Source organism: Vicugna pacos, chromosome 5 (genome assembly GCF_048564905.1).
Source record: "Vicugna pacos chromosome 5, VicPac4, whole genome shotgun sequence".
Classification (NCBI taxonomy): Eukaryota; Metazoa; Chordata; class Mammalia; order Artiodactyla; family Camelidae; genus Vicugna; species Vicugna pacos.
Window position 1 is genome coordinate 72,024,717 of NC_132991.1, and position 26,672 is coordinate 72,051,388.

The 26,672-nt window shown below is 40.1% G+C and overlaps 1 long non-coding RNA gene across 1 annotated transcript in view; it reads right to left on the reverse strand.

Moving 5' to 3' along the window:
- LOC140696457 (uncharacterized) overlaps positions 1-26,672 on the reverse strand; it is a 74,453-nt gene that overhangs the window by 23,071 nt on the left and 24,710 nt on the right. The window contains exon 3 of the long non-coding RNA XR_012072824.1: positions 18,535-18,628. This is a non-coding gene — a long non-coding RNA (uncharacterized lncRNA). The remainder of the gene's footprint in view (positions 1-18,534; positions 18,629-26,672) is intronic.

The following is a 26,672-nucleotide window of genomic DNA, read 5'->3' on the forward strand; positions in this document are numbered from 1 at the left end:
AATATTAAGTCTTCCAATCCAAGAACATGGGATATCTTTCCATTTCTTTAAGTCATCTTTAATTTCCTTAGTCAATGTTTTGTAATTCTCCACATTTAAGTCTTTCAATTCCTTGGTCAGATTTATTCCTAAGAATTTTATTTTTTGGATGAGATTTTAAAAGGGATTATTTCTGTACTTTCCTTTTCTGCTATTTCATTGTTAGTGTAAAGAAATGCAACTGATTTCTGTATGTTAATCTTGTATCCTGCTACCTTGCCGAATCTTTCATCAGCTCTAGTAGTTTTTGTGTGGAGCCTTTAGGGTTTTCTATATATAGTATCATGTCATCCTCATACAGTGACAATTTTGCTTCTTCTCTTCCAATTTGGATCCCTTTTATTTATTTTTCTTGTCTAATTGCTATGCCTAAGACTTCCAATAAAGAAGTTGTGGCACATTTATACAATGGAATACTATTCAGCCATAACAAATAATAAAATAATGCCATTTACAGCAACATGGATGGACCTAGAGATTGTGATTCTAAGTGAAGTACAAACACCATATTATTTCACTTATATGTGGAATATTAAAAAAAAGACAAATGAACTTATTTACAGAACAGAAACTGACTCACAGACACAGAAAATAAACTTACGGTTACATGGGAGGAAGGGAGTGGGAAGAGATAAATTGGGAATTCAAGATTTGCAGATACTAACTACTCTATATAAAATAGATAAACAATAAATTTATACTGCATAGCACAGGGAAATATATTCAATATCTTGTAGAAACTCATAATGAAAAAGAATATGAAAACAAACATATATATATATATATGCATATGTGTGACAGAAATATTATGCTGCAGAAATTGATACAACATTGTAAACTGACTATATTTCAGTTAAAAAAAGAAAATTTCAAACATATTAAAAAAAAGAAAAATTGTGGGAAAATGTCCATTGGATGTGGCAATGTGAAGACCATTGATAAGCTTAGCCAAAGTAGTGTAGGTGGACTGGTGGGTGCAGAAGCCAGAAGCCAGAAATAACTGTGCTAAAAAGTGAGTAGACACTGAGGAAGGAAAAACAGTGTGTGTACAACTCTTAGGAAAGTCTTGGCTGGAAAGGAGAACATAGAGATCTAGCAGCAGCTGCAAGACAAAGTGGGGTAAGGGTAAGGACAGATGAACTTAGCATCAGACACTGGAGCATGTTTGAATAATGAAAATGATGCAAGGGGAACTCTTTTTTCTAGTAAAAGAAAATCTACTAGAATGTTCACAGTAGTATTCCACAATAGCAAAAACCTGGAAATAATCCAAATATCCATCAGTAGGAGAAGAGATGAATACAGCATGGTACAGTCACACAATGGAACATTATACAGCATTAAAAAATGATATGGATCATATTGGCAATACGTGAGAAAAAGTAAATCCCCCAAAATTACATGTACTATGATACTCTTTGCAAAGTTAAAAATTTACTTTTTAGGATTCTAAATAGATGCAATAAAGCTATGCAACAAATGGGAAGAAAGAAAAAACGACAAACATGGTATTTTAGAAAATGACAAAGATGGTATTTTAGATGGTCAACTCAGGTCAAGGAGGCAGGGTGATGAGTGGATGGAGGGAGAGCCTGGGGTTAAGATGGAAATTATTGCAACTTCCTGGCTTATGTTTCAAGTGGTTGATTTACAGATATTTACTAACATGTGAAAAATAAAAATAACTAAATACTAAAAGAAGACATAAGTAGATCTGTGTTGGGAGTATGCTATGAATTTCACCTATGATTAATCTACATCTGTGTGCCTGACGTCCAGGAGCCAGGTGAGAGTAGAGGGGAGAATTCATTTGCTCACCTCCGCAACAGTCTCGAGACAGTCACAGAACATGTCTATTGATCACACAGCCACCTCCAACATAACAGTCGCAGTGGAGGAAAGGAGACTGTGGCAGAGAGAGAAGCAACATCTGAAAAGTCATTCTGTTTTCACAACTAAGGCAGCTCAACGCATTTTCTGTATATAATAGAGAGAAGCTGTGTCATCCTCAGTTCTGATCTTTCCACTGTCCTCTTCTTCTGGGCATCAGAGAACGTGCAGTCCACCAACATGAGTTGTTTGGGGGCTATTTTATGTTCCAAATCTACTATTCTTGCTTAAATTATAGCAGCCACTTAATTGTCCCATGTGTGGTGAAATGGTCTTTCTAAAGTAACTTTGTTAGTGATATTTCTACTGATGTAAAACAATATACATACAATCATTTTAACACACTCAGATGATTCATAATCACTTCATTAATAGACAAATCCCCAAAAGCCTACTTGGCAGTTTTACTGACGCTAGATTTTACTCAGCTGAATTTTCATTTCTTCCTGTGTGAGCTACTTTATTAGATTTCCTTGTACTGATTTTAGCCCATGTCTTTCATTTATCAAGATCAAATTGCATTTTAAGAACATCTCCTAAACTATTTGTAATTCCTCCCAAATTTTTATCATCTGCAGACTCATCCTATCAGAGTACTTCTCACTTTTACTTCTGAATGCTTCAGAAACATATGGCGAGGCGGAGGGTGGGGAACTGTTGAAACAGATACTCAACAGTAAGCTAGTCAGACCTTTGTTAAAGACAAAGCAAATCGGGCTGAGCAACCTCTAATCACGGACCTCACTGTTTCATTAGGAGCTGTGACACACACTTGTAAGAAACTCACAGTAGCCTGGCTTTCATTCTGTCTTCCTAACAATCCCAAAACACCCTTCAGGCTGGGAGGCGGGGGTCACTGATTTCTGAGGGGTTATAGGAACCAAATGTTTTCCCTGGAAACAGATTTGGCCCCACGATCCCCCCTAGGAATTCTCGGAGTAGAATTTCGGGCTGTGTAACAAAGTGCCGGTTAACCACCAGCAGCACCGTCCCTACTCTGACTATTTCCTCAGATCACACAGACTCAGGACAGCTGTCGGGCAGATCTTCAACTCCTCTTCTGGGTTTTGATGAATTCATTGTATTTGCTGAGGTATTACTTTCTGCATTTATTTACGTGATTACAGGGTCTTGGATGCAGTTAGCCTATCATGGGTTAGTTCTAAAAGATCAGAATTAACTAAATGTGCAGATCTCATAATGGGTCCCTGCTTCCCATATTTCATTGTTGCCTTCCTTCCTTTGAACAAAGAGGCAGCGATCTTGCAAACCAAGATTTGTGATTTGCAAGATCCAGTGTTCTGGCTGAAGGGAAATTAGGCCCAGAGTTCTTGCAGTAACACAGACTGGAAGGGGACAGTCCATCCCATGTCCACAGAGAAAGTCTGTTCACACTCACACTGGGACTTTCAGAGAGAAGAGATGAAAAGCCTAGACGCTGTGTCCGGCCCCACCCTAGCTGAGCCCTCTGCTGCTAACTACCTACATCATCTACCTCTCTCCTGTCATTTGTCAGAATGGGGTAGCTGTGATTAACGCTGGCTGTAAAGTTCTAGTACAAAGTTAATTGCAAAACCAGCAGATAATGACACCCCTCAACCTTCTCTTCACTCATTCAAACAGTATTTACTGAGCAGCTACTTTGTGCTCAAGTTATATATACGTACTGTACTAAGTACTGGGAACAAAGAAAGGAGAAATGAACGAAACTAACTTTCCTGACTCCTGAGGCCACCTTGCAATCACAAGGCAATATGCCTACAGATGAAAAGTGTGTCAAGCTGGAGCCGGCAGAGGGAGAGAATAGAAGATGCCCCGGCCACAGGGCTACCACTTAACAGTTGAAACATTTCCTCTGAGCTGCCCGTCTCCAGGCTTCTGGTTACGTGAGATAATTCAGTGTTTATTGTTGAAGCCACTCTTGGTGGATTTTCTGTTTTTGCAGCAGAGGTACCCTAAGTGTTATATACTCTCTTTCCATTGTCAGCTGTCCCAGGACCTTTTCTCACTCTCGGCTTATCAGGTACGGATTACAACCCGAAGAGATTCAGAGAAAATATTACTGTGCACCTAACATTTTCTTATGACTCCAGAAGCAGGAACCTGTTTCCACTGACCTATGCCCAAGGTCTGTCCTCAGCAGGCTCTGGACTAACTCGGAATTCTCCAGTGGGCACCCCCAAACCTCTCTTACCTGACAAAATATCCTTCTTTCAACAACTCTTAAACCATACGATTTCCTAAATATCTTGGAACGTTTTTCTTCACAACGTTTTGAACCATCCAATAGAAGATGACATAATCAATGTAAAAAGGTTCACTTCACACAAAAATATTTTGTTAGTAAGTCAATAAAGTTATAGTAGAGGACAGGTTCCAACACTAATAGTATCAATACTAATACTATCAAAATAAGAACACAGAATCAAAAATATCAGTTGACAAGTATATAATCTTATCTTCAATGCTGAGTGTATAATAGTAAAACTTGAAAATGTTGATACATTCTGACCAGAACAGGATTATTGCTCAAGATTCCTTATCTCATCTTGCCCTCCTCCAACCCACACTGCAGCCAGAATTATCTTTCAAAAATGTGTATCTGATTATTATCCTTATGAGTTTATAACCAAAACTCAGATGGACAGGACATACAATGTTTCTTTAAATCAGCTTAAATTTCATTCTGAGCCTCTAGTCAGACACATTCTTAAGAAACCCAACGTCAGTCACGAACGTGGAGCTCCCTTCCTTTGCCTCATACACAGGCCCTGCAGGACTGAAGCTTCTTTGATCTTCAGCCAGCAAGGCTCCTTGTTAAAATGCCGAGGGTCCAAGCCTTCCCGTCGCTCAGAGTCTGCAGAACTGTGGTTCCAGTGCCCCGGGGCCAGGCCAGGAGCCCCTGTGCTTAGCCAGCCTCACCTGGAATGCTCTCACCCACTCACCAAGGCAGGTCCGCACATCAACTCCCAGCAGGTAGGTCCTGCGGCTTCCAGAAGCCTCTCACTGTAAGCCCTTCCCAGACTTGGAGAAATTACTTTCTCCCTCGGCACCCTTGAAGGCTCCCCCTTCCCTTTCCCCACTGGAAACAGGTGTTGTTTCTTCTGTGAGCTTAGCTCTTAAAGCCCAGAAATGCCTCTTACACTTAAACAGCTGCTGCTTTGCCCACCTTCCATCCCCACCACAAGTCCTGAAACAAGACGATTCAGAGGACCTGGACACCAGAATTGAATGAAGAAAGGAGAAAATAAATGGAGAGGGGAAAAAAAATCTTCAAAAATTATCTGCCCACTTGATTAAATCACTCCACTGTTTAAAATCCTTTAATGATTTTTATTGCTCTTAAGGCAAAGTCCCAATCCTTCATATGGCCTACAAGGGCCACCCTCCCATTCACCTACCTTAGCAGAACTGGTGACCCAACGGCTCTCACCCCATGTCACCTCCCTAGCCTGTAATAAACGATGGTGTCAAATGCCCAGTGAGATGTTTTTCCCCAATTTTCATGAAATTATAAGACCCAAAGGACTAACTACCCCACCTTCTAAGTTTAGAGACTCAGAGAACTGCCGATGGCTGAGGTCCGTCAGCTCTCCTCAGGGCTGCCAGAAATTGCCACTTCTGTCTACAGCCCTAACACCACTGTCACCACGACCAAGTAATAAGATGACCAAGGGGAGGGAAAGGCTGCGTTTTGAAGGAGTGTTATGTCTGTGAAAAGATTATCCCTTCCCTAAGCTAACTCAGGGGTGGGCAAAGGGAGTTACTATCATCCCCAAAGCCAAGGGGGCCCGAGAGAATAACTCAAAGAATGGGGGTGCCTTCACCTCGTGGGTCAAGTACTAATGATGACCTCCTCCTTTCTGGTCTGAAAGCTATCCAGTCACTCAAACCTGGTACCACTGATGCTGCTGAAATTGCCAGTGGGACACATTTCCACCTTGTGGGGCGGGGAGGGGGCAACAATTTACTTGTTTCTTGGTGGTAAGTGGACCAGAGGAAGGTGGCTGGTTTGAGCAGTCTTGCCAGCTCTTAACTAAGATGTCTCACTGCTGGTTAAGTAAGACCCAAGCAAGAGGTCATGGAGTGCACCACACAGGGTGGGGCTGGGAAGTACAGAAGACGAGTTTAGCACCCAAGTGAGACCTCCCAAAGGTCCTGCCCAGGAACCACACTGTTTGCCCCACAGACCCACCCAATTGGCAGTCAAGTGTTAGACAGAGGAAAGGCCAACCAGTCATCATGGAAGGAAATCTCAGCCTCTGCCAATCATTTTCCCCAGCCCAACACCAGAGGGGAAGCACATGGAAGAGGAGGAGAGGAAAGGGTGGGAGAGCTGACCATGCCTGCCCTCCATTCTCTATGACTAATGTCACTGCTTGGTTTGTATCTCTAGTCCCCTCTCCCTCTGACTCTGAACTTTCTTGCTTCCCTCTTCTACTTTCAAGGACCCTTGTGACTGTGTTGAACCCACCCTGATCATCCAGGCTCAGCTCTTCCAACTCTAATACCAATTCTGATGTGTGTGTGTTCTCCACACCACCAAGCAGTGTTCCAGCACCAGCTGGGTGTCTTACTCTTCAGCTCAGTTCTGACACTGTCTACCTAGAATAGCATCAGTCCTACAAGACTGCCCTTCTCCCCACCTCGGGTGCCAGTCACAAGTCCAGGCTGTCCCCCGTGCTTCTGACTAACAGGCTGCAGATCAGAGGTTCCAAAAACCCTCTCCTTGGGTTCAATTAATTTGCTGCAGTGGCTCACAGAACTCAGAGAAACATTTTACTCACTAGATCACCAGCATATTATAAAAGGATATAACTCAGGAACAGTCAGATAGAAGAGATATATGTGGAGAGGGGCACAGAGCTTCCATGCTCTCCTCAAATCTTCACACATTCACCAACCAGAAAGCTCTTGAAAACCCTCTTTTTGGGGTTTTTCTGGAAGGCTTATTACATAGGCATGTTTGATTAAATCATTCACTGCTGGCAATTGATTCAACCTCCAGCCCCTCTCCCTTACCCAGAAGTGGGGGTGGGGGGCACTGAAAGTAACAACCCTCTAATCACATAATTGGCTCCCCTGGCAGCCACTTTCCATCCTTAGGTGCTTTCCAAAAGTCACTTCATTAACAAACTCATAAGCAACTGCAAGGGGTTTGTTATGAACATCAAGACACCTTTATTACTCTTAACAGTCAGGAAATTCCAACAGTTTTAGGAGCTCTGTGCCAGAAGTAGGGAGGAAGACCAAATATATATTTCTTATCTAAAATCACAGTATCACAGCTCCCCATCTTAAGGTCAAGAGACTTAGGAAAGTAATGGAGATTGCAATTCCAGCTTCAACTTTTATAAAGGCCACAACTGCCTTTATCTTATTCACAGCCAGTGACTTAATACAGTGCTTGATACAGTGACTGGCACATAGCAATGTCTGGCCATTCAAATAGGATCTAGTTAGAATTAACAGAGAGCAAACTGGGGCTCAGAGAAGTTACAGTCACCAAAGATCACAAGTCAGAAAGGGTTAGACTCAGCCCCTCTAGTCCTCACTCTCCAAAGCCCACGTTTTACTCATTACAACATAGTATGTAGATGGTGTTTCATTCCACATGTTCATAAAGTCCATTAGTTTTTTTCAAATAAAGCCATGATATATGAATTTAAAAAGAGAGACTGGCTCAGAAGAATAACTCAGCTTTTGACATAATAAATCAAACTTCACAAAATTGATTGCTCTGATATGGAGCATTTGGGAGCAGGAGAGCTCTGTATAGTTCTGTTCCCTGGGAATGTATCCTTATAAAAGCCCTTCTGAATAACTTAAAGTCCTGAGCTATCTCAATCCTGAATGAAGTTCTGCAGAATAAGGTCAGGGAGGCCGTGCCCCGGAGATTTCAAAGACTGGAAGTCTACACAGATTTCCTACTCTGCTTGTACTTTCCCCAGAGAACTGACCCATGACAGAAATGATGCAAAACAAATCAAGCCGCAGACCATACCACTGCAGGGTTGCCAACATCAATTATGACTTCTGAGACAAGAAAGTATGACAGCGCTATCCAACTACTCAACAGCCTCTGATTTTCAAATGTCATTGTTCTGGCCTAATAGGCCGTACATGGAGGCAGGATGAGAAAGAAAAAATGGTGAAGTTAATGGAAACTCAACACATTTTTCAGTAACTCACACAGAAGCTTGTAGCAAAATAATGGACCATGAAGTCATCAAAATGGGTGTAACACACATATAAAATTAGACACATTAACAACGGCCAATGGTCTTTCCCCAAAAGCATTTAAAATAGTACATGCAACAGATTTACACTCTTTTAATCACACAATCTGGCATACTGTTAAAAATAACACAAAATATGTTACAAAATTAGATCTTCCATAGAATGTTCTACTTCATAGCATTTTGCAGAAATGAAGTTATTTGAATAGCAATTTTTATTTTCTCTCAAATATCTGTTGTCCCCATTGACAGAGACTGCCCTCCCCAGTCCACGTGGCCCTTCCTTCTCAGTGTCAGAACTCCAGTTTTATTTGGTTCAGCAATGCACCCACCTAAAGGGCTGCAGTTCCAGCCTTTCTTGCATCTAGGTTTGCCATGTTACCCAGTGGTCAGGGCAATGAGACTAGAACTCCTACATGAAACATCTAGGAAGGCAGCTTGAAGGGAAGCGACACAGCCGGGAGGAGGGACATTTTGTCCCTCCTCCTTTCTTCCTTCCTGCTGGCTGGGTCACAGACAGAACATACTGAGATGCAGCTAAGATGGTGGGGTGTCAGAGGAGGTCATCACAAGGATGTGACCACAGGTTGACCCACGAACTGGACCTGGGCAGTCAGAGGCTCCTCACCCCCACCCGTCCTTGGAATGTACGTTCTGCCCACCATTCCCAATCTAGAAGCCAATTCAAGGGCACAGCCCTAACAGAGCAATATGTTGTTGAGACCGTCTAGACTGTGTACGTGACTGAATCCCATAAAGGCATCTATATAAACTTTAAAGATTCTGACAGGCGAGGGCAGAGCTCTATTTATCTTGTAGTCCTGCAAGACAAGCCTGGTATGGAAATCCCCTTGCTTATTAAACCTGCCACTTTCCAAGCTGCAGTGTTCTGCCTCATTCTTCCATGTCTCCTTGCCCTTAGTGTACATGACCAGTTTCAAATTTCACCTAGAGACCCCATGAAGTTGCAATCCAACATGCAGCAAAAACGAAAAAACCAGGATGTTAACGACCGGGGAGCTGTTATACCAGCCCTGAGTTGCCTGCCTCCAGACTCCATATTTCTGAGAAAGAACCAGACCTTAATCTGTTTAAGCTACTGTTATTTTTCCATCACTATGGCTGAAATATATCCTACCTGATAGACCCCACTGGACCATAGCTCCAGTATCAAGATCAACTGTTAAGTTTGAATACTTGTTTTCAGCGTTGTTTTTTTGTGGGGGGGGGGGGAAGGTATCATTTTCAAGTGGTTCATCTCTTTATTTTACTTGCTGAAGTCTCACCAGAAATATTAGTTCAGCAAATTGACAAGAGACTAATCTGGTCAACTGGACAGGATAACCAACTCATTCCTTAAACATGCATCACGTTTCTTCTTTGCCCCTACACTGATTTCTGACCAGAAACCAGGAATCCAAAAACCCAGTTTATAAGCAGAAACTCTGAGGGTTCCTCCACTAGCAGATGAATCTGCCTACAAATCTTTCAGACTCTGCAATTTACTATGTTCCAGTTTATAAAATTTAAATTTACCTTGGTGCACAACCACAACTAGCAGATTTTCTAAAGTCAAGTTACTCAAAATGTGTCATACTTTCAAAGGATTTAAAACTTAAAACTGGATCACTTGAAATAGAAAAGATCCCACGCCCTTGATGACCTTCACCCTATGTTGCTTAACTGGTCCTATCCCCAGAGTTGAAAGTTAGAGTCCTAGTTCAATGATCTACTTAATGTTCATTGGTCTCAGGTTTGATTTTTTGACCCCCATATCTCCTAAGTCATGCCATGGGTTTCATCCTGCAACGTATCAGGAGGCACCTCTTGTCTGGTTGGCTCACTCTTAGTGAGGCTAAGACTGATCAGAGAGGTCAGTTCCCCATCAACACGTCACCTAATGGTTTTACCATCTGTTGACGACCATTACCTGTGTATGTTATTTCATTAGAACTTGACAAATGATCATTTTTTTCTAATTCTATTATTCCTTCTGCATTTATTTGCTGAAATTCTTCTGAATGGAAAAACATCCCCTATCCACCAATACCATTTGATTACTCTGACAAATAGTTTATACCAGAAATCCAAGGTGAATACTTAGTTCTTTTCCTTTAATTATCAGCTTTCAGAGTAATGAGCTGTGCCCTGGCTCCACTTGTTCTTAGTCAGCCTCAAAGACCCCAAGGGCAGCATATTCATCACTGCACTGGTCCTGCATGTTAATGAGTGTTCAGCCACTGCACTCACTGCTCTATGCAAGACCTGTTCCCTGACTCTATTAAGCTTTTCTTAACACCCGAGGAGCATGTAGGAAGAAAACAAAACAAAACCAAGTCAGGTCCAGTCTTAGTTAATGTGAAACAGACACCTCCCTGCTTCTGTTCAACACCCTGCCTGGTTATCCGCCTCAGTTCTTAGCTCTCTTAAAACATGATTTGATGTACAACACCAAGAGCAAACCCTAATATAAAGTATGGCTTTGAGGGATAATGGTGTGTCAATATACATTCATCAAGTGTAACGAATGTACCACTCTGGTGGGGATGTTAATAATGAGGGAGGCTGTGCATGTGGGAAGACAGGAAGTATGTGGGAAATTTCTGTGCCTTCTGCTCATATTGCTGTGGACCTAAAACCGCTCCAAAAATAAATTATATTAAAATAAAAGATAAAAGCACATTGAGGCTGCCCACCACTGTCTGCACCATCACCCCTTCTAAAGTCACTCCATTAAGTGATGCCTGATGCCCCCAAATGATTTCTCTTCCCATATAGGTACAAATTCCTATAACGACCACTTTCCTATTTCAGTTGTCAACTTGTACAAATTAATGCACAATGAGGTTTTAGAATGGACTAGTGAAGAAACACGATGTTATCAGCTTAAAGTATTCTCGTAAGACCAGTAGCTGGTGCTGACTGGGTATGAAATGTTTCCAAAGTCCTTTGCTATGACACTTCTCATATCCCACTTAATTATGCCATAGCTATGTTTTACCCTCAACTAGACTGTGAGCTTCTCAAGAGTGGAAATTTCATCAGATTCATTTCTGCAGCCTCTAGCACCTAGCATGGTTTCTGACCCATAGTAGGTGCTCATTAAATACTTTAAGTGACAAGAATAAATGAAATATTTTCCATTTAATAAAAGCAAGTGCTATATATTATATACATACCAATCTATACCAGAGCTTAGGATGGAAAACAAGAATGGACCTTGTGATCACTAACACTGCAACCATTGCAAATCTAGGTCTTGGAGGAAAAGGGGGCAGAAATCGAAGTGTGCCTCGTAGTATCTGTTTATGAACCGAGCAGCTGAATCATAATTATCAAAAGATGATGTTGTTTAGTACCATTTGGGCATTTATTTAAAGAAAAATGCCACTTACATCAGCTAGCATTCTAATCACTGAACACTGGGAAAACACAAAGGAATGATGTACCATGTATTTAACTTCACTATTTCTTACAGATTTATTACTCCTCCAGCTCACCCAGACTATATAATCCTGTAAGACAACAACCAAAAGAAGCATAAGAAAATTAATCATGCTTAGGCTCAGTATTTAATTCCCTTTCATCTCATTTAATACCTTTAACAAGTCTCTTGAACTTGGTCTATGTGCATATTCTCCCTGAACAGGCAGATAGCTTTCGGGAATTTTTGGTCACTTTAGGAAACACCTGATATTTTTTGCCAACTCTCCTTTCATGACTGTAGAAGTACGTTGTTTATGTTCACTTTCAATGCCCCTTGGAAATAGAGCCATCGCTGCTAAACTAAGTTTACTGCAATTTCTAGATGTTGAATCAGCATCAAGCTCAATATTTCAGTTATAATTGAGGTTGGGTATGGAATTCATGCAAATCTTGTTGAGAACACTAATTTATACAAACGTAGACATTCAATACCACCAAAACAAGCATGACAGGGGTAACATTATCACAGCAGGAAGATTGCTATTTTCACTCTTAACTGTGCAGGGAGGCTGCTTCTCCTTGTGTGTGTCAATTTAAATCCTTAAAAACTAATCTTCAATGACACTTAAAGTTGAAAACAAGTAGGTTTATCTGACCATGTCCTGATAATACAAATACACAGCAGTCTAAATATCATCTAACCTCCTACATCTCAGACAGGGTTATAAGACAAAGCTTTGTGGATCTTAACTTTCAAATCTGTGTAACTTACGTCCTCCCCTTACACTTCTAATTCACTAGTGAGTCATCTTACAGCGGCCCCCAGTGCAAGCTATGGGAACAGCATGCAGTCCATTCTCTACAGCTTTGCTCTGTGCTCCGTGGAGTGAGAACGGGGGCTCCGTCTTAGTATCCGACAAACTCCTTTCTCCAGACCAGAACTTTCCTGATTATTTTTTCTTCATTTAATGAAATGAAGCAAAAATTGAAAGCTGTCAAGAACGAGATCAGTCAAAAGATTGCACTCTCCCTTTCATCCCTATCACACCCAATGCTAAGTAATGTTTGTTTATTTTACTCTTTTAATGTGGTTATTAGAAAACTTAAAATTACCTACATGGTTGACTTTTGTGGCTTGCCTTGTATCGTGGTGGGACAGCGCTGATCTAGACAGCACTCCTCCTGCCTCTGCCCCTCCCTTCCCCTGAAGGTGGGATTCTTTCAACCGTCCAGAGTCCCAAGCTATCTTAAGTCCCAACTGGTCTTATCACTCTGTTGTTGGAATCATAAGGCAGAGGAATTGCCCACAACTTGCAGCTAAATTTATATGAACACAAACCTACTTGGTCAGTATTCAGGTGAGAAGAGGAGAGTTGCTTTGACCTCTTTTATTACTTTCCATGTGATAAAATCTATGGCCCCTTTATGACATCCTGTCACTTAGTTACATCAGCTGGATCATGGAGGCAAAGGGGAGGCTTTTTTCTTCTTTAAACATAAAAAGCAAATGAGTATAATCCCTAAACAATCAGAGAGGTTTAGGTAGGAACTTCACCAAAGTCACCTGTGTTCCTCATTGACATGGATCTAATGTGAGTCTTGGAAGGGGGCACAGATGTGGGTAAACCTGCTAGAGACGGAGAGACAAGCGCTACAGTCAGCTAATGGCTGCCATTTCCATTAGAAGCACAAATAGTCACATGGTGAATAAAAGGCTCACTGACTTCCCACACTGAGGAGGCTGGCACTACTTCATCTGTGCACTGGGCCACAGATACCCTGGTGGGGAGAGCTCAGCGCGTCCTTTTTCAGAGGTTTCCAAAAACAGCTAATTCTCAAGATTACCTGGGGGGACTTTTCAAAAACCATAAATCCACTCAGTAAGGATCTTTGAGGATGGGTTAATATGAACTAATGGCCAGAGCCAGCATGAAGTTCACCCTTCCCCCAAGCAAAGAGAAATTCTTTAGAGTGAATGAATTGAAATGAAAGGCTAGTTTCTGTCTCTTGATTCTCTGATGAGTTCTTTGTTTATATACTTCGGGGGGAAAGGGGGGGTGGGGCGGAACATTGTGCTAAGAACTAAAATTTGGACATATGTTAAGGAATATGTGAACCATAGAATGATTCACAAAGTGTGCTCAGTAAGCTTGCAGTATATAATATAGCCAAACAGTGTTGTCAGATACATTTAGACATAAATTCCATGCATTGTTCTCATAGTGTTTTAATAGTGCCTTAAAATACAATAGTGCATATTATGAATCAGTGCCTGGGGATGTGGTGTCATGTGGAGACATCAGCTCCTTGTTGAAGAGCAGAAAACATGAATACAAGGTAGAGTGAGCATCTGCTGTTTTTACCCATTAGTTGCCCTTCTTCCATTGTGAAAATAATCTCCCAGGTTCATGCGATATGGAACGAAATACCAATTACAGAGCCTTTCCTGATGTTTGGCCACATAAGTGAGCACGTGACCCAAGCCTTGCCAATAGTGGTCTTCCAAACTGTGGTTGGTCCGAGGACCAAATGGGGTCAGACAAGACCAAATCCCCAAGTAGAGTCAAGATATTTGGCCCCTAGGGGACTGTCTCTTCTCTCTGGGTAGTGACCTGGGTGAGCCTTGAAGCCTAGAGCTCCTCCACATCCTTTACACTTTCCCAATTAAGTAACAGCCACAGTTTGGTGTGACTCGCCCAGGCTGCAGTTCCAAAGATGGGCCCAAAGTGTCCTAATTGTAATCTGATCCTTCTGGCCACAGTGACCAGTCTCATGAGTGAATATGCAGGACTTCTGTTTGATGGCTGAGGTAAAAGCCTTTCGTGTCCTGGACAATACTGTGAACCAAGGTGATACTGCAGCTGCTGCAGCCATTTGACCACCTGAGAGAAGTCAGCATGAGAATGTAGTCAACACGTGAAAGAGGACAGAGCCAAACAAAACACAGAGACACAGAGACAGAACCCTGATCAAACCTTGCCTGAATACCTTCAACCTCTGGAAACACAACCTCTAGTTTTTAAACCATGCAGCTACTTTGTTATTGAAGCTAGGCGAATGTGAATTATAGAAATAATTCTATTTTCTATTACTTGCAACTCAAACTGATACAGAATTTGGTACTAAGAATGAGGAAATACACCCCTAAAAGGTAGGCTTGGCTGAGAGTAAGAGGGCCAGCAGAGGGCAATCTGGAGCCCAAGGTTGCAGGCTGGAGGTGGGTCATCCGTATCTAAAAGCAAAATGTCAAGAGCCATTTATCACCTTAATTACACTGTGGTTTTCTTCAAAGTAGAAAAACTTTTCCCTGGACCCATGTCTCTAACAATGCAGAAGAAAGTACTGCTTGTTCAGAGGAGAGTGAGTTCTCCAGGTCTGCTTTACGCATTTATATCATCCTCATTATATCATGGTCTGATGTCTACAGGCATTTGAGTTTACAGACACTGGAGCAGCCATCCACACGACTGCGGGGGGTGAGGATGGAGGGGAACAGCAGTCAGGGAAGGGTAGGAAGTTGAAGTACATTATCCTTGAGGTCCTAGGAGTCTATAACATAAAAGTAGAGTGCATCCTAATAGCTCCTATTGATTTCTTTAGATTATGTTTAGTCATTTTAGGCAACTAAGGCTTGCGTAAAATTAAGAGACTCAAGAGGGCACCATCATATAATAGTTGGGAATTATTACTGTTATTAATACAGTACCGTATTAATAACTATTCCAAATATTCTTATTCTTGAACTTATGTGGGCTCTAACAAAATAGCTCATGCCACCTAGGATTCTAAACTTTTTTTCCCTTTATTACAAAGATTCTGAACATTACTGTGTCAAAGCCACCAAGAGTTGTCAGGATTACTACAAGAATCCTTTCAAACACAACACCAAGAAAGAAAACTGCATAACACCCAGTTCAGACATACCTGTTACTACAGAGCTTTTGCAAGATGAGTGATGTGTGAAAGCAAAGCACAAGGAAATGCAGTTTTATTTGTGGTTTTGTTTGACAGCATAAACTCTAGGACTAGAGCACTAGGAAAAAAATAACTGAATTGTACACTTCCCCCCAAAAATAATATTTAAAGAGTGATATAATTAACTCTAAGACAGCACCCAAGAAGTGGAACAGTTAGGGTCTACGTTAGAGCTGTGAGCCTCCGCAGACATCTTGAGAGTCCGAATTTCTAACAGCCTGTGTTTCTTACCTCTTGAACCAGGACTAGCCAGAGCCAATTTTTACAAATAATCACCAACAAAATCAAATGTTTATAAAATCTTACCTGGCAAAAATCTATGTGATTTCATGTGAAAGTCAGTCAAACATGAATCTAGTTAAACTGATGTGTTCTCTTTAGCTGAAAAGAATAAAGGATGAGTAAAGGTGTGACTACAAGAGGAGAGAGGGGTCTTTCCAAAGCTCAGCGCAGCTCTGGGTGGCAACTATTGAGAGCACAGCCTTGGAGTGAGGCTCGCTGGTTTGAATCCATCTCTGCCACTTATTACCTATGAAACACTGGACAAATCACTTACCCTCACTGTTATCTCCATGTTTTCCTATGCAAAATACAGCTGATAACAGTGTCTCATAAAGGTGTGAGGATTACATGGGCTACTCGTGTTAAAACAGAACAGCCTCCGGTGCATAACAGGTTCTCAAGAAAAATAACTATCTATATTCCTGGCACCTAAATGTTGACATTTTTCAAGATGTCTAGTAATAGCAAGATATATCATGGGTTTCCATAACCTGTTATTTCTAGGATACTGCTGATCACTTTCTTAGAATTGGTTGACTTCTGCTGGCCTGGACCTTTGTTAGAAGATGTATAACATTAATTCTCCAGGCTATTTCTCTGCAACATTTCCTAAAGGTCAGTTTCTGAGAATGTCTGAACAATACCTGAATTTTACAGTTTTGTGAATTAGGTTAACTACTTTTAAATGATTTCATTATCAGACACTTAATGGCACATGACATGATACAATGGCTGATGGCCAACTTTGCCCTTTCGCTTTACAACAAAATTCTCCTTAAGATAGTATCAGAAGATACTTCTCCAGGCTTAAGGCTTTTCTTGTACAAACAGGATGTATGTCAAGGCTCAAAATTGGGTTACTGTGCAAACAGGGGAAAAGCAATGAGCACATTACTTATAATCCTATTTTTAGTTCCACTGCCTTCCACACTGCTGCCAGAGTTACATCAGAAACACAGATGGGATTGTGTTATTCTACTGCTTAATAGTCTTCAAATGGCTCCTCACTGCCTAAAAAACGTCCAAACTCCTTAACAAGCCCAAGGCTCTAAACAATCTGGTTCCAATCTGCCCCTGTAAGCTCATCTCTACTCATTCCCCCCTTTGCATCCATGTTCTGACTTCTGAAGGCATTATGTACTTACTTGTTTCTATTCTTTTTCTTATGTGGTTTCCACAGTTGGAATAGCTTGCTTATCTGGCATACTGTATTCTGCCAAGCTAAACTGATACGCTATCTATGTTAGGCTTCATGGTTATTTCATCTTTTGCTGGGTTCCAGGCAGAATTAATCATTTCCCTCTCTGAGCTGTAGAGAACTCAGTTCAAGTACTATGCTAGGGATACAATGTGAGGTCAAAACAGACATCATTCCTGCTCTCATGGAGCACTCTAATGGCAGGTCAGACATTAATCAATTAATCAATTAATATCACAAATATAAAGTAAACTATGGTAAGAAGAGGAAGAATGGTACTATAAGATCATTTTGGTATTCAAAAAAGGCTTTCCTAAAAAATCTGAAGAGTAGCAGTAAACTAGGTAAAGGGAGCAGGAAGAGTAGTCTAATAAAATCATGTGCAAAGTCCCTGCAGCAGGAAAGAGCATCAAAGTGTAAGCTGAAGGCAAGGGCGGCTGCAACGGAAAAATCATTGAGAAACCTATAGTTGGCTGACCCTGGAAAACAGCACAACAGCCTCTCCTCTCAAACCTCTTCATCATCTACTCTGACCCCTTAGCCTCCAGATTAAGACAATTTGAGATTCCAAGAAAATTCAATGTGGAATTTTTCAGATTTTTAGTATTCTATTATTGCTAATTCTTAATGATAAGAAAGTGAAACATTCCCTAAAGACTACTTCCAGAATTCATAAGTGAAATTTATCTATTTTATTCTCTTTAGTTCTTCATATGCTGCTCCTGACAAACTGTTCATGAGTTACAAAAGTTGTGCCCAACACCATGAGTTGTTGCTGCTCAGAAAATAAGATAATAGCTTGTTTTCACTAGCAGGAGTAAATCAACACCCCTCTGCAAGCAAACGCCACCAGTAAGTCCCCTCCAGGAGCTGCACACACCCTATATATCCTGTAGAGGATGAATAAGCTAATTGTTGGGGGAATTAGACCACATGTACTCCATGTTGCAGTCCTCACAAGATTTCTAGCCTTACTGATCCTAGAAAATTGAGTGTATTGCTCTAAAAGTAAATTCTTAAAAAATTCCTCAAGAGATTTATTTGCCAGAGACTTTTCATAGTAAAAACAAGGGAGACAGTTGTTCTCTCAGGGTTCATTACAAAAACAGGGATTTTTTTCCTGGGTGATGGATTCAGGGCTACTTTGTGATTTTTTAAAGAAAGACAGCTTCATACCTGAACCCTCCATGCACTACAACTACAGTCACAAAGCATAATGATTTGACATTTATTTCACCTACTCATTCAACAGGTATTTACTCAGGCCTCATCACTATGACAACTGTGATCAGAAATAAATGTTTGTGATCTACATATTTTATTTCCTTAAGCCAGACAACTGAAGTGTAACAGAAAAAAAAAGCAACCTCTAATAATAATATCTGGTTTATTCACTTGTCCTTCAAGTGCATACATATCAGATATTAATTTCCAGTTTGTGATTGAGGACATTAGCATGCCATAATTAATTATAGTGCTACTTACAGAAACGATAGATGAGGCAGCAGGGATTGTGAAGATGAGTCCAGAATCAAAGCACTTCATCACTCTTGATAGAACCAGAACAAAACTTTCCGTTCTGTTCATGTGAAATAGATTACAGAATAAAGCAAAAATGTAACCAGTCTCTCTCAATTCTAAAATTAGGGGTTTTTTTGTGTGTGCTTTTACTAGATGCCTTTGTTGGAGCTTCTCTCTAACCATTCAGGACAAGACGTCCCAAAGTTTAAGTCATCGAGGCTGGGAGAAGATGGAGTTATGGCAGACAGGGTGGTGCTCCATTTGTGCCAGTAACTAATGCTGCTTATTACTATAAAAGGAATCATCACCTGTTTGCTCACAAGCTGGCCATCCTCAACTAGCCATCTAAGTGCTTTGGAACAGTAGCCCCTACCAAGTTCAACTTCAAGTTCTCTCTGTTCTTTTTAAAGGGAACTTTCTATGGCTGTTGCCTGGATACCAAAGACTCCAACTTGTATTGCAGTAGTTTATACTTCTGTCTTCATCTGTCAGGTCTTTAAGACCTTATAAAATCAAACACCTAGAATTTACAGCTGTGGAGAAACCGAATTCCCTCCACATAGAAATAGGAGGGATGGTGGTTTCCTTCTTCCCCACATCAAGCCAGTGTTTCATAAGTAGTTGTCTTTGTGATTTTGGAGAACACAAACTCCTCAGTATTTTATTTTCAACCAAGGGTCACTCTGTTTTTTGTGTTTGTGTATGTTTAGATTGACTTTTTGAAAATAGTGCATTTGCGACAGGATGAACTCTTTAAAACCAGACCCCTAAGTATTTTGAAACTCTTATGAGTAGAAGAAGCTGTAAGAAATCTGAAAACTGGTATTTAAAATCTGCAAAAATAATCCATCTTACAAGATGGAGTAACTTTAATTCTCTTCTGAGACCTGCTATTTCATTGTTCTGATGACAAACAGGCACACGTAGCTATAAACATTCAAAACAAGTATGAATCCATTCTCTTTGAGGACAGGTCTGAAGCCCCATAAACCCTTCTGCTGGCGTTACGAACAAGCAACATGCAGTTCTGTTGCTGATACAAACTGGATGGAGCCTCTGCAGACATTGTTGCCTTTTTTTTTTTTTTAATTGATGGCAGAGAAAAACGCTTTTTTTTTCCTTTGGAATTCAGTATGCGTTCTGCCTAAAGTTTTTCCCTGGCTTGTGTGAAAAAAAAAATTTAATTCCTATTTGAGCATAAGATCTTAGACAAGATGAGGAGTTGAAACCAACAAACTTGGGAAAAGGATTTATGTAGGTTTCTTCAAGTGAAAATGGGGAAAGGAGCCAAAAGAAACTAGACAGAACCTAATGACCTTCAAGCAGAACAGTCTGTTAATGTTCTTCTTGTGCTATTTCAGACGAGACAACCCAGACTCTGATGAATACACTCATTTTGTACCATTACATTGTGAGGTGATTAACTTCCTAAGGCCAGAGCATAAGGTCATACCCACATCCTGCAGGCAGGGTTGGGCCTTTCCTTGAAGGCAGTGGATTTTCCACTGTCAATCACCTGAGGAGTTAGTTCTGGGAACTATCCTTGCACTTTGATGAGGGAGAAAACTCATTACTATTACTTGCTTCACAGCAAGTCACAATAAGCCCACAAACAAGAAACAAATTCTGTTGCTTTCCTGGTAATAAAGATCAAGTTATTGCCAGATATAGGAAAATAGTCTGGGGAGAAGCCCTATCCATAGTATAATTAAGCAGGGAGGTCCTGGTAGGTCCTCCCAGTACCAGAAGTCTTGATCCCTGGATTCAGAAAGTCATTCCTCCTAGTGGCTGTTGTATGTTTTTGTCTTAAACTTCCCTTTCATTATGTGCAAACTTATCATAAAATCTGGCTTAAAGTTTGCAGCCTGATGGATGACTTCCAGAAGGATAGAGTTAAAGGACCACTGAAAATCTGTAGTCTATAAAAGCAAGAAGAACACTAGAAATACTTGTCAAACTCAACCTGTTCAGAGCTCTGGATATTAACCAAAGACTTGCAACAATCCAAGGAATTTTATTCAAGAAAAACGAGTAAATGTCAGTAAGAACAGTGAGTTCTAACTTGTCCTAATCGTGTCCTCCCCTCCCCAGTTCCTTGGTATCTTTGAAAAACAACAGCCTTGTAGCTATGGTAGCTGTAAATACCAGCAGTCTAGCAGCCGCTGGAAGGAACAAAGTGGGCTTGGAATGCCTCAGAAGCCCCATTCCCTATTTTACTTGTCTGGCAGCTTATTGAAAAGCTCCATTCTCGGGGATGGTCTTTATTCAGCCTGACTCAGGTCTCACTCCATAAGAACAACCTATCCCTAAGGTATCTGATGAAAACAATCAGCAGCAATTGTGTAACATCACAGCTCCTGTGGCAACATTACCAGGTGAGGATAACAAGAGGTTGATCACAAAACGTGAAAGGGAAAACTGGGGAATGAGATGTTCATAGAGCTTTGAAAAACTGTTCGATGTTCCTGGAACTCTAGGTCATGAGCCTATTCTGAAGCTTATGTGTATGCCCAGGAAAGGCTTGAAAAGACTCTAATTTCTCTCATCTGACAGACCTTGAGGCTGTGCACAAGCAGGAAGTGAAGCCAAAGGGAGAGCTGTAAACTGCTGAACTAGTGAGTATGGAAGTCATGCCCCAGCACACTGGCAGAGCTCCTCAGCGAAGGCTGAGGCTTACTGGTTCCAGGCACTGAGGGAACTCTCTGTCCAATCCTTAGCTGACCACTAAGAAAACCAACTAGAGACTCCATTGGCTGCACATGACAAAGAAGAGCGACTTTACAAAACGAGCCCAAGAAAGTCACTAAACAAACAAACAGTAAGGACAAACCCTGGGGAAGGGGAAAATCTGATTTTCAGAGTTAGGACACTATATTATTTTAAATGTCCCATTTTTAACAAAAAATAACACACAATAACACATAAAACAAATAAATTCCAAGAAATTATAGCCCATACACAGGGGACATAAGGAAGTCAATAGAAACTTTCTCTGATGAAACCTAGATATCAGACCCTTTAAACATTTGAACAAGCACTTTAAATCATCTATTATAGATATGCTCAAAAAATTAAAGGAAACCATGCTGAAAGTACTAAAGGAAAGTATGAGACCAATACCTTGCCAAACAGAGAATAAAGAGAAAAAATCATATAAATTATCATATAAATTAGGAGTTTGTGATTAACATATACACACTATTATATATAAAACAGATAAAAAAACAAGGACCTACTCTATAGCACAGGGAACTATATTTAATGTCTTGTAATAACTTATAATGGAAAAAAGTATGAAAATTCTTTTTCAGATACACACATATATATATATACATATATTCTCTCTATATATATATTCAATATAACTGAATCACTTTGCTGTACACCTGAAACTAACACAACATTGTAAATCAACTATGCTTCAATAAAAATGAATAATAAAAGAAACAAATATAAATTCTAGATTTGAAGAGTACAATAACTGAAATTAAAAATTTACTGGAAGGGTTCAACAGCACATCTGGACAGGCAAAAGACAGAATCAGCAAAATTTAAGACAGGTTAATTAAAGTTATCCAGTCTGAGGAAAGTAAAAGAAAAAAGATAAAGAAGAATGAATAAAGCTTCAGAGATCTATGGAACATCATGAAACATATCAATGTGTGCATAATGGGAGGCCCAGAATGAGAAGACAGAAAAAGTCAGAAAGAATATTTGGAGAAATAATAATAAAAATACTCCCCAAATTTGATGAAAGCTATTAATCTGCACATCCAAGAAGCTCAACAAAATCCAAAAGAGCTCTGTACCTAGATATATCATACTCAGGCTGTCAGAAGACAAAGAAGAAAAGAAAATCTTGAAAGCAAAAAGTAACTCATTATAAACAGGAGATTCTCAGTAAGATTAACTGCTGATTTCTGATCAAAAACCACTAAGATTAGAAGACAATGGAATGACATATTCAAAGTGCTGAAAAGGAAAAACATCCACCAAGAATTTATATCACACAAAACTGTTCTTCAAAAATGAAGGAGAAATTAAGACATTCTCAGATAAACAAAAAGTGAGACAGTAACGGGCAGTTAACCCATGGCCAACACCAACCCACCTTACATTACTTACACCTCATGGCCTAATAGTTGTCTTCAAGCTCCCACTATTGCCCTTACCTTAGACGTGAAACATTTGGTCCTGACTTTTTATTCCAAACTGAAAATGGGTCTGTATCTCTGAATTTGTTTAGAATATACTTACACATTAATGGGAATTGATAAACACTTATTAAACTTTATTGTAACCAAGCAGCAGACTTAAAAGTGTACCTTCTCCAATTTTCAGTTGAAATATGGATGTAATTCTGCCCCTCTAAGACTAGGAGCATACCCATAATGTAATTCATGCTCATTCCAAAAATGTATTTATGTATTTAACAGGTAAGAATCAAGGGAGCTCACTAGAGAGATGGAAGGAAGAGGCTAATTACAACCATTTTCCAAAACTTACATCAAACTTTTGTTAACTCCTAATAGTTAATTAGGTTAAGGCACTTCAGAAAAAAAAAATTCATTATTTGAAGGCTCTGAATATAGACTTTGCTCATTTTTAGCAAAGATATTTAAAAAATAAAAAATCAAGTACCATATTCTACCTGCCCATCTAGATGTGCTGAGCCTCAGTTTCATTACCTTTGACAAGTGTTTTCAGACCAGCCTCATCCCCTGCCCCTAGAATTCTATGCCACAGGGCTCTCTGGATATGTCATGCTCTTTCTAACTCGGTGGCTCCATTGACAAAGTCAGATTACTTATCTTTTAAGACCAGAACACCCCCTCCGCTATAAATCCTTTTCTGATATCCTGGGTAAGTGATCACTCCCTCCTCTGAAGTTCCACTTCTGCTTTTATCTCTCAGAAGCACTTATCGCATTACACAGTAATTATCTGCCCATATGGCTGCTGCCACCACCTGACTGATCTCCAGGAACGGCAAGGCTTGTGCATCTCTGTATTCCTGACCGACAACACAGTATAACCAAAAGGGGCTCAGTGAGGTTTGATCTAATAAACTATCTGAAATAGGTAACTAAATTTCACAAATGAACTTCAGGTATAAAAGCCTATAATGGAAGGTTGGAAGGGGAGTGGTTCTTAACATAATAGTTTCTAACATTAGTTATCTGTTAGTAACATACTCTCTGATAATCCACCAATGTAAAGAACATTCCCCAGTTCTTCACGACCGCTGTTGATACAGAAGGGATGTGAGTAGTCAGTGCTCACTTCTGGGGTACTTCATGTATGTTTTATTTATTTCAGTAAACATATGAAGTAGTACTCTTGAGAAGCAATCAACGCTGACATCAGCAACTTGATCCCTCGTGCAAATCTATGCCTGATCAGGTCTCCTCATAAGTGTTGCAAATACACCTAGGCATGTCTGACTCTAAGGATGAATGTGAGTTATGCCAGGGAATGCAATATACACACTCAAGTAACTTTGAACACCTTAATTAATCATCGAGTAATTCTAAACGCATCTATCCTAATACCAAGCACAATGATTGGCATATGGTAGATGATCAATGTGTGTTGTCAGTAAAACATAATGGTCTTGATTTAAACAGTGTAATTATCTCCTGAATCTTTTCCTATCTTTACCCCTGCTTCTATGGTGAAAGGCAGAGTCCTCTCTTTCAGCACACCTTTTCAGAGGAAATAAATCCTTTTTCAGAGTGACTTTCTATAGTTATTCCTCTGGAGATCAGTTCAGCTTCCACTGCCAGCACTTGATGTCTCCAATATAAATGCTTTTCCAGTTTCCCATTTCAGAATTTGCACAGAAATAGTAACAAGTTTAATTTGATCACACAGAAAAAGTTTTTTTTCATTGGGCTTGTAGCCCTTTGTGAGCTTTCTTGAGTTCACTCTCAAGATTTTCTAAATGATTTTCCTGCAAAACAATCATAAAATTTATCTTCAAATTTTTTCCAACTCTCTTCTCTAAAACCTTTAGTATTTATTTTCATGCATCTCACTCTCATTTACCTTTCTTTTCCTGATGTCAACTCCTTGGTCTAAAGATCAGTTTCAGTAAAGTTATCTTCTCTTGGCCAACCTCTAAATGCTATGGAGTCACCCTTTTGTCTATGGCTGAATAGATTTCAACATAGTTAAGAAACTGGAAAGTGAAGTGCTCCTCTTAATGATGAAATTATGTTGGTTTATGTTTTTCATGGTAAAGACTTCAAGTTACTGATTAGTCTTTGGTTAAATTCATTTTTTTAGTAAAGTCTTTGTTTGGAAAGAAATATTATTACACAAAGCCACCAGTCATAGTAAATGTGTGGCTAAAATTTTATAAGGATAAAACTCAGTTTTTAAAAATTAAAGCAGGAATTGCTCTGTGGATGTGTATATGAAGAAGCTTTAGTTTACATACTACATGTATATCATGTTATATCACAAGAAAATATTCAGCTAACATTCAAAAGTAGGATGTTGACTTTTCTCTGCTCTTCCTCTGCACTTGCATTCCCTTCTCTTGAAGGCAGTGGCATGGCCAGTCATGTGGCATGGCAAGGATGTGGCAGGATCAGGGAGGTGGTAACCTGGCCAAGAAACTGATTACATATAGGTAGCTGAGCAAGGAAGTACATATATCAATTACAATGGGAGCCAGGTTCTCTGTGAAATGTGAGGCAGTGTTAGCTGCTACGGTAGGAAGAGCTGTGAGAGGAGACCTGAGAAGAGAGTAGGCTTGAGATACTCATTTTGTAAAGTAGAAAAGCTAGTAAACTAGGCGGTATGATCTAATTGTCACATGGTGTTCAGTGGGCATTTGGCATTTGCTCTATGTACCGGTTTCCTATTGGTGCTATAATGAATCACCAGTTACTTGGTGGCTTAGGACAACACACATTTACTATCTTAGTGCTGGAGCTCAGCTCAGGAAGTGAGTTTCACAGGGCTAAAATTCAGGTGTCAGCTGTCCCTCTGGGGACGCTAGGGCAAAATCTGTTTCCGTGCATTTTCCAGCTTCTAGAGGTCACCTGCATTTTTTGATTATGATTTCTTCCCCTATCCTCAAAGCCAGCAGCTTAGCATCTTTAAATCAGTCTGTCTCTCTCCTCCCTCCTTCTCCCTCTCTCTCCCCGCTCCCATGGCTTCCACTGCCACATCTCCTACTCTGACTCTGCTTCTATCATCACATCACCTTCCCTGAACCTCCGTCTTATAAGGACCTATGTGATTACACTGGGCCACCAGGTAATTCAGGATAATCATTTCAAGATTCCTTTTTTTCCTTTCTTTAAATTGAAGTATAGTTGATTTACAATGTTGTGTTAGTTTCTGGTGTATAGCAAAATGATTCAGATACATATATATATGTGTGTGTGTGTGTGTGTGTGTATACATATTTCTTTTCAGATTCTTTTCCATTATAGGTTATTACAAGGTATTGAATACAGTTTCCTGTAGTATACAATAAGACCTTGTTGTTTATCTATTTTTATATAGTAGGGTGTACCTAATAATTCAAAGCTCCTAGTTTATCCATCCCCCTATTGTCCCCTTTGGTAACCATAAGTTTGTTTTCTATGTCTGTGCTCATTCCAAGATTCTTAATCACATCTTCAAATTCCTATATTTAGTTTCTAGGGTTGGAACATGGACATCTTTGTGGGGAACATTATTCTCTCCACCATATACTAAGACTCTGAAGTGAGAACAGACAAAAAAAGTTGTACTTGTCTACAATTTCTAAGGGGATAAGGCATGGAGGATGTAGAGGGCTTGGTTTTAGCAGGATTGTAACCCTGGTAGGGAAAGGGAGAAAAGATAATTCTAGTGATGGATCTTAGACTGTAAGTTGGATAACAGAGAAAGAGAAGACATAGTGGGGTGGGAAGGATAATTGATAATTAGATCATGGTAAGATCAGTAGGCTAAAGGTCTCAATGAAGTCAAAGAATTGCTGAATGGGACGTCTAAAATAGACTACTGGATGCAAAGAGTCGAGATTTCAGAAGTGTGCGTTCATGCTGTGGATGAGGTCAGAAGTGTGACCATGGGAAAGGACAGTTGAAATGGGATGAAAGA